This window comes from Callorhinus ursinus, unplaced genomic scaffold (assembly GCF_003265705.2).
Source record: "Callorhinus ursinus isolate GAN/ISIS: 27379988/994484 unplaced genomic scaffold, GSC_fseal_2.0 scaffold1, whole genome shotgun sequence".
NCBI lineage: Eukaryota > Metazoa > Chordata > Mammalia > Carnivora > Otariidae > Callorhinus > Callorhinus ursinus.
The window spans coordinates 28,564,714-28,571,769 of NW_027397063.1; positions in this window are offsets into that span (position 1 = coordinate 28,564,714).

Genomic DNA, 7,056 nt, shown 5'->3' on the forward strand with positions numbered 1-7,056 from the left:
TCTAGTAGAAATTTCAAGTACTTAGCTTTACCTTCATTTTCACTCCCTGATAATAAAAGTTTATAATGACATTGTCAGAAAGCCTTAACCAAAAAAGAGTAAAATTTGTTTGAATAAGGTCTTTGGCTCTTTGCTCTGAAAATTGTGGCATCAAGTACATATTTTCAAAATCATTGTTAATTTGAGATCCATTCAAATTCTTAGTTCCTATGTACAGAGAAAATTGTATATGATATAAAATGTCCTGAAGAATTGTTCCCCATCTGCCAACTCATGGTTCTGAATGTTAGTTTCTTGATTCTGAGCTTTGAAAATGCTGTTTCTAACATTCCAAGAGTGATTGTACTGCCTGATCAAGAATAAGTCACATTAAATTTGATATCTAAGAATTGTAACCTCAATTGAAAAGTCCCCCTTTTCTTTTGCCTCAAAGGTTTGTTCCTCATTCTCTCATTTTTCTTCTGTCCAAAATTAATTAATCATATATAAATATACAGAAGATTTATACATCAAGATAGTGGACTGAGTCTATGGTAAAACATACCTTCTACCCTAAATACTGAAAAAGGGTAGGAACTCTATCTATCTATCATCTATCATCTATCTATCTATCTATCTATCTATCTATCTATCTATCTATCTATCTATTTATCTATCTATCTATCTATCTATTATCTATCTATCATCTATCATCTATCTATCATCTATCTATCTCTCTACCTATAGAGAGAAATAAGGGTAAAAGAGAACCGATGATAATGAATAAAACTGTATCTTAAGGAATGAGGTAAAACTGAAATGGAACTAGGTGTAGGTCAAGGGCTGGAATCTTACCCCTAAGCAGAACCAAGGTCCAAACAATGTCTTCTACATGAATTCAGATATATCTGCCCACAAATGAATGAAGGTTTAAATGGCTTTATTATTCAACCAAAGTTCACAATCAGAGCTGTTTAATTACTGGGGCTAAGAGTTTGAGAAATACCACTCAATTATGACTGTGTTTGCAAATGTTATATACCAGAAAACACAGTAACTATTGTCCAATATGGTAGTGATTTTTTTAATAAGTGGGAAAGTATGTCTCTATTTATCTTCAAATATTCTTTTCCTTCCCTTTTCATTTCTTATTTTCTGACTCCTACTAGACACCTATCAAAAAAAAAAAAGAAAAGAAAAGAAAAAGAAAAAGAAAAAAGAACAACTGTATGTTGAAAGATCATGCAGAGGGCAAAAGGCACAATGAAGAAAAGAAAAAAAACAACAACATGTACATTACAGTGACATTGAACTATTAAAAAATTAAAAAAGAAAACTATGGAATTGTATGCAAAGGAAAACATACAAAGCATATACATATATAAAGGAACAAGAATTACATTGATATCTGATTTTTCAATCATAATATTGGATGTTGTAGTCAGTCAAGTACTGCCTTTGGTATTGAAGAAAAAGCATATATAATATACAATTTGGTATCCAGTATTTCAAATATGAGGGAATAATCAAAATATTCTCATACTTAGTCTCATAAAAATTAACTCTCAAAGAACAAATTTTGGAAGCAAGACTTGAATAAGTATTTAAAGTAGTGGTGAGACAAATTTGGGATGTGGTACATGACCTATATGAAATAAAAATCATCATCATGTATGTTCATACAATTCTTACTTTCAACAAAGGAGATAGTAATCTTTGACATATTGAATATTTTAAGCTGAAAGAATTTAAGAGAACAGGAGAAGCAGTAAGGTTTAACCTACTCTTCCCCTGCTCTCCTCTCCTAGAACAGGTCATAAAATCCTCATGTGAGAGGTGCCCTCCATGTACCTAGAGGAAAGGAACATCTTTATTTCCAAAGACAAAGAGACGCCAAGAAGAATTTTAATAAGCTAGCCTTTCTAAGTTTCCCGCAGTTTACTATAATTATTGCATACTCCTTAACCTATTATACTCCTCCAAGATGACCACTCTTCCTCAAACCCAGAATAAAAATACACATGACTAACTCTTTCCTTGATTCTTGTTAATTTTTTTGTTAGTTTAATTTTCAGACCCACCCAGGGACCTAAGAGAGTCAAGGAAAACTTTTATCTCCCCATAGAGAAAACAACATTCAATTTTCAAAATATGTGATAGAAATAAAAAAAAAAATCTAAAAAAATGTGGAGCAACCTGAAAGAATAATTAGGGTAGAAATGACAAAACGCATCAAAAAATAAAATTAATTGACCAATAATTGCATTAAAAAAATCTAGATATGTGCTATTTGTAGTAGAAACATAATATAAAGTAAAAGGACACAAAAGGTTGAAAATAAAAATGAAAGAAAAAAAGCACATCAGACAATAACCAACAATACTGAAATAGTGCAGCTATTTTAATATGGGATAATATATACCTTGAGAAAAATATTAAAATTATTGGTTAAAAGTGTCATTGCATAATAATAAATATTAAAAGTATCAATTTGTCCAAAAGATACAATTCTTTTAAATGTGTATACCAGATTAAATGATGCCAAAATATTAAAATATAAAATATATTTAATAGAAATATAAAATATTTTATATAAGATAAATAAAAATAAATTAATGTAAATACAGAAAAAATAATATATCAATAAAGCAGGATTTTATGTGCATTTATTGACTATTGAGAGAGTAGATTAAATAGTTGAAATGAGCAACACAATTAACAAGTTTGCCCTTAAGATATAAAGGAAGTTCTCATCCATAATTTAGATTACACATTTTTCTTAAAAGCATGGAAATAATATAAAAGACTCAAAAATTATGCCAAAAAGGAGTCTCAGAATGTTTCTAAAATAGGCATCATACATATCATATCTGAGAACAATGAAATAAAGATATAAACAAAACAAACAATAAAATAAAGATAATAACAAGTTAAAATTCCCTACTTATTTGAAATAAAGGCACACATTCACAGAGTAATACTGATACATTGTGGTTTAAACAGAAACCATAATGAAAATTTTTAAATGACTAAATTCTGAGTGATTATGGAAAAAAAATTAAGGAAGTCTTAGAAAAGAAGCAGAAGTTATAAAAAAAAGTAATGAGCACAAAGAAATGAGAAATGCAATAACTTGAAAAATAAAACAAACCTCACTAAATGGATTCCAGAGTAGAGTGGAAATGGCAAAAGACAAAATCCTTGAATTATCACAATAGACCAAAAGAATTCACCTAATGGGGTGCCTGAGTAGTTTAGTCCTTAAGCATCTGCCTTCAGCTCAGGTCATGATCCCAAGGTCCTGGGCTGGAGCCCCGCATCTGGCTCCCTGCTCAGTGGGAGCCTCCTTCTCCCTCTCCTACTCCCCCTGCTTGTGTTTCCTCTCTCACTGCCTCTCTCTGTCAAATAAATAAATAAAATCTTAAAAAAAAATTCACCTAAACTGAAGAGCAGAGATATAATAGACAAAAAGTAAAAACTGGGGTGCCGGGGGGACTTAAGTCGGTTAAGTGTCTGACTCTTGATTTCAGCTCAGATTGCAATCTCAGGGTTGTGAAATCGAGCCCTGCAACAGGCTCTCACCCCCTCTCTAAAAAAAAAAAAAAAAAACTAAAAAAATAATAATAATAAGTAAAAAATCAAAAACAAAAGCAAAAACAGAACAGAATGGAATCTCAGGAAACTGCTGGACAATAACAAAAAAGCTAACATTTGAATGATCACCATCCCAGAGAAGATAGAGTAGGGCTGAAAGAGTATACAAAGAAATTAATGGCTAATAATGTCCCAAATTTGCAAAACGATGATATCTACAGTTTTAAGAAGCTTAGTAAATTTCAAGATAGAAGCAAAGAAATATATTCCAGAACACATATAATTAAGTTTCTGAAAACAAAACAAACAAAAAATAATAGTTAAAAGCAGCCAGAGAGAAATTAAATATTACTTATAAGAAAAAGGCAATTTAAAAAACACTGAATTCCTTTTTTCCCCCAAATTTTTATTCCAATTCCAATTCCAATATAAATTCCAGTTAGTCAACCTACAGTGTAATATTAGTTTCAGGTGCAGAATTTAGTGATTCATCACTTCCATACAACACCCAGTGCATGATCATCACAGCTGCCCTCTAATACCCATCACCCATTTAATGCATTCTCCTGCACACCACCCATCCACTGACCCTCTGTTTATTCTTTAAGAGTCTCATATGGTTTACTATATAAAATTTTCTCATCTAGAACATTTTATCTTTCAATTTACTCAGTTCCTCATTCAAATGAAGTGGGTCTTTCTTTATAGATTGTTCAACCAGATTTGGGTTATGCAATATTGCATGGAATTAGAAAATTGTATGAATTGTGGTGCCCTCAAATGAGCTGGGTTATATAAAGGAAATGGAAAATTTGTTCCAACTGAGAGATGAAATTTGTTTAGTATAATGGAAATGGCAGATGACACAAATGGAATTGATGGCTCATTTTCTAAATGTTTTAAATAATAAAATATCATTTTGGCAAGTTAAATGATTTAACATGAATTAATGTAAAGTCTTTGCATATAAATTAAAGATATAATTAAATGGGATAGAGGACATTTTGTTTGACAGCAGTGTGTATAAAATATGAGAATTTTAATTGACCCCTAGCACCTTATGAGATAGTTGAAGTTGCTGTGCTGTAGTATGCTGATGGTATAATCAGAGCATCAGAGTATGCCAGCCAAGACAAGGAATGAGCCCACGAAGACGTGATGATACTTGGAAATCACTTCCAGTTACGAGCATATTAGAGGGTCTTAGTTATATTAGAACACTTTCAGAAGGGGGTGAGTAGAGATATGAAGTCTTGGGAAATAGGGCGGAGATATTCAGAAAATAGAGATATTAAATAGTTGAAGGGAAATTGCATTGGAGAAGTATAAGTGTGAAGGACACAAAAACTGGTTTTAACTATTTTCAAAACTATTATGAGAAAATAGATTTATTCGCTTTTCCTATAGATTTAAATTTGAAAGGGAACATTTAAACTGAATGGGAAAAAAAAATTTGCCACTCTTTCCAGTCTTTGTGTAGGGCTGAATTGATTTTCAAAAGCTAGTAGCAAATAAAATTTAAAATCATTATTTCTTGTATTAGTTGAAAACATTAAAAGTGATTCAATTAAAATTAAAATTTCCTTTATTTCTAATTTCTGATTGCTTCCACCTATCGGCGGCCCTCAAGCATACTACACACATGTGCATTGTATGTAGGAATGGGACACTCAGAGATGAGTAGGTCAAAGGGGTGGTTAGAACTTGGACTTACATAGCATATGAACAAGAATAAAATACATTTCTAGGAGGCAAAAAGACAAAGAAAAAGGACATTGAGCTTCTAACAAATAATTGGAAGGCAAATATATTGGGGAAACTAATGATAGATAAGGGCTAATTTTACCAAGATTTGTTATGTGGATTCTTTTGGTACCATCTCTGAGATGATAAGAGTCTAGAATTTTCTCTAGATTAACTTCTGTCCTTCATGGTAGAGAGGGGAGGGGAGGACACCCACTTTTAGACAAATGGGAGAGTGCTGTATCTGTTGTATCTGTTTCTTCTCAATTGCTGTCAGCTCGAAATAATCCTCTCACGCCAGAGTAGCATATTATATGGGGGTGGTAAATTCTGCTACCCTTCAAAAGATACAGGCTCTTTATGACATATTGCATCCTCTGTCATACTAAACTTTAGGAAAATTCCAGAAGCACGTTATTATTAGCAAAAAGATTATTTCTGTGTGCAATAAATGATAAATTTCCTTTAAATTATTTTCCCTGCAGAAAATGGCAAAACTGCAATATATACATGTATTTCCTATATAATTGAAAGCAGAGCTAGTGCAGTAAAGGCATTATGATTTATTTACTTTTTAAAAGAAAGTTATAACACCATAGGCTTGAATTTATGTTCTTTTTTTTAAAGATTTTTTTTTATTTATTTGACAGAGAGAGAGAGAGAGAGCACAAGTAGAAGGAATGGTAGAGGGAGAGGGAGAAGTAGGCTCCCCACCAAGCAGGGAGCCCAATGCGGGGCTCAATCCCAGGACCCTGGGATCATGACCTGAGCTGAAGGCAGACACTTAACCATCTGAGCCATTCAGGTGCCCCAAATTTCTTTTCTTTTTTACTGAGCATTTTATTTTTTTTAATTTTTTTCCTTTTTCACTTTATATTTTTAAATTTTTTTACAAGGCAAACATTTTTTAATTTTTTTTTTAAATTTGCTAGTTAAAATTTCCATTGTCTATTTATTTATTTGTAGTTTCAAGTTTTTATTTAAATTCCAGTTAGTTAACATACAGTGTACTATTAATTTTAGGAATAGAATTCAGTGATTCATCACGTACAAAACCCAGTGCTCATCACCCATTTAACCTAACCCCTTACCCACCTCATCTCCAGCAACCTTCAGTTTGTCCTCTTAACTATAAAAGTCTGTTTTATGGTTTGCCTCTCTCTCTTTCTCCCCATTAAGTTCCTCTGTTAAATTCCACATATGAATGAAATCATATGGTATTTGTGTTTCTCTTACTTATTTAACTCAGCATATGTAAGCTTGAATTTTGAAAGTTTTTATCTTTTTTAAATTTTATTTTTTTAATAATTTTATTGTTATGTTAATCACCATACATTACATCATTAGTTTTTGATGTAGTGTTCCATGATTCATTGTTTGTGCATAACACCCAGTGCTCCACGCAGAATGTGCCCTCTTTAATACCCATCACCAAGCTAAACCATCCCCCCACCCCCCTCCCCTCTAGAACCCTCAGTTTGTTTTTCAGAGTCCATCATCTCTCATGGTTCGTCTCCCCCTCTGATTTACTCCCCTTCATTCTTCCCCTCCTGCTATCTTCTTTTTTTTTCTTAACATATATTGCATTATTTGTTTCAGAAGTACAGATCCATGATTCATCAGTCTTGTACAATTCACAGCGCTCACCATAGCACATACCCTCCCCAAAGTCTATCACCCAACCACCCAATCCCTCCCACCCCCACCACTCCAGCAACCCTCAGTTTGTTTCCTGAGATT